This window comes from Marmota marmota, unplaced genomic scaffold, assembly GCF_001458135.2.
Source record: "Marmota marmota marmota unplaced genomic scaffold, marMar, whole genome shotgun sequence".
Classification (NCBI taxonomy): domain Eukaryota; kingdom Metazoa; phylum Chordata; class Mammalia; order Rodentia; family Sciuridae; genus Marmota; species Marmota marmota.
In genome coordinates this window covers 40,837,068-40,839,581 of record NW_026000037.1, presented here as the reverse complement: position 1 = coordinate 40,839,581, position 2,514 = coordinate 40,837,068, and the positions used below count along the sequence as shown (strand labels likewise).

Below are 2,514 nucleotides of genomic sequence, written 5' to 3'. Positions count from 1 at the left end.
GCGAGCCATTAAGTGTGGAAATTCCTTATTGGTTGACTGATGTATCTAGTTTATGCTAATTAGATAAGCTGTGTGGAATATATAAATACTGCTCCTGTCCTGCGATAAACGGCTTCCACTCCTGCTGTATCGATCTACACAAGTTGTTCGTCACCCCCCCGGTTATTTTGCTGCAGCCAGTTGGCCTCCGGCAAAGGGCTAGTACTGCCATAGCAGCTGGGAAGTGTTAACCCTGTATTTTTGCACAGGGGAAATACTAGGACAAGTGCACTACAACCACAAGGCCATCAGACACGTTGATCATTGCTCCCCACAAACCAGCACCCAATTTCCCATTTCTTTTGTCTATAGGTTTATTTATTTTGTACTATACCATGCTGCTTTATGGTTTTATTTTGCCAATTCTTGAATTTATTTCTCCCCTCCCCCTCAAATGTGTTTTGCCCATGGGCATGTTTTGGTCAGTCTATTCAGAACCTGTCTCTGCCAGTAGTTCCTTAGCAATCAGATGCTCTTTTGATTCTCTGCCACTGAGGAATTCTTTCTTCTACCCTCTGCCAACTACCTTTCCTGGTCAGTCTTGCCTAAGCTTGGGCACCAGAGCAACACCTACAGAACCAACTCAATAATATGCTCCTCCTCCTCCTCCTCCTCTTCCTCTTCTTCTTATTCATTATTATTTTTTAGTAGTCAATGGATCTTTTATTTATTTATTTATTTATTTATTTTTATGCAGTGCTGAGGGTCGAACCCAGGGCCTCATACATACCAGGCAAATGCTGTACCACTGAACCACAACTCCAGCCCCAATATGCTCTTCTTTGATGACCTCCATATGTTATGGAAATGATATGAATGTCAAATGAAAAAAGGTTTAGCTAAATGTGACATAAAACCCAGCTACTGAGTGGTATGCTCTCTGGTCTGGGCAGCTCCCGCCACCCCTGCCAAGACCCCCAGGCCAGGCCTTCCTTCTTCAGGCAGTGCCTGGTATGCAGAGAACTTCTAGCAGCACCTTGGTGGATGAGTTGGAAATCATCATTCGAGGCTTGCTTTGCTTCTCTCATGAGCCAGGATTATGTCAATGGCACCACTCAGGAAGAAATCTGAACTGGTATTGGTCAGTGTATCCAGAAGTTTCTGAATATTGCAAGACATATTTATTTTTCCTACAAAAAATTAGCACATTTCTGTCCAGAAACCAGAGTAAGTTATCAAAAAAGACATCTCAGAACTAAGCAATGAATCCCAGTAGGAAGATGTGCTGGTGCAGAAGCACTTGACAAAGCTGAGGCGTTGGCAGCAGGTGCTGAAGGACATCAATGTACAGTATAAAAAGCCAGCTGGAGTCCCTCAGGGCTCCATGGTGTACCTTCAGCAGGTGTCTGACAATATCCCAGTGCTTCTAAAGCAGAACTGAGAGGGGCCTGGCCTAAAAAGTTGCCTCCTGCAGACAGTTTTGCCAGGGTGGACATGTCATTTTAGAAGAATTATTTGCCAGAGAATGAGCTGGTGTTAATTTTGTTTCCACCCCAAAATTTCCCCCAATTTTTATGAGCTATTAATTAATTGACTACTTTATAAGATACTTATAGCTTGGTAAATGAAGTGAGGTTTTGTTTTGTTTTGGTTTTGGTTTTCTTTCATAGCTTTATTGAGGTAAAATCGAAGTACAATAAAATGTACATATTTGAAGTATGCAATTTGATCAATTTTAATGTTTTGACATGTATGTAGCCAATATAATCAATATTAAAAGCATTTCCATTACTTTTTTCAGAAATTTGGACTCATACAGACTGTGTTTCCTGCATAATGTATTACATTAGAAATCGATCACCTTAAGATGCCTAAAACCCCACCCCCACATCACAACTACTTAAAAGTTAAATGGCACACTTATAAATATATCAGAGGTGATAATAAAAGCTTAAAATATCAGAATCTCTGGGATAAAACAGTATGCGGATGAACATTTATAACTAAAAATACTAGTATCAGAAAGAAGCTAGATTTAAAAATTATTTTCAAATTAGGTATTAGGAAGGAAAAAATAAAAATAGGAGATGAAATAGAAAAGAAATAAAACAGCTAAAAGTTGATAAAAATCAAATAAGACTAATCAAGAAAAAAATAAGAACACAAAAAATAATATCAATGAAAAGGGAGCTATCAAAACAATCCTACAGATGCTCAAAATATATTAAGGTAATATTACAATTGTATGCCAACATATGTGATAGCTTACATAACATGATCTATATTAGAGAAGGATCCATGTGCTGCTGAGAAGAAAGTGTATTCAGTCATTAATGGGTGAAATAGTCTATATGTGTCAATTAAGTCTAAATCATCAATTGTGTTTTTTAGTTCTATAGCTTCTGTATTGATTTTTTGTTTAGAGGATCTATCCAGTAGTGAGAGAGGCATGTTAAAGTTACCCAGTATGATTTTGTTTTGGTTTATTTGATTTTTGAAATTGAGAAGGGTTTGTTTGATGTACATAGATGCTCC

General features: G+C 38.0%; 1 pseudogene; it reads left to right on the top strand.

Moving 5' to 3' along the window:
- LOC107136623 overlaps positions 1–1,420 on the top strand; it is a 2,353-nt pseudogene extending 933 nt beyond the window's left edge.
- Positions 1,421–2,514: the final 1,094 nt, after the last annotated feature.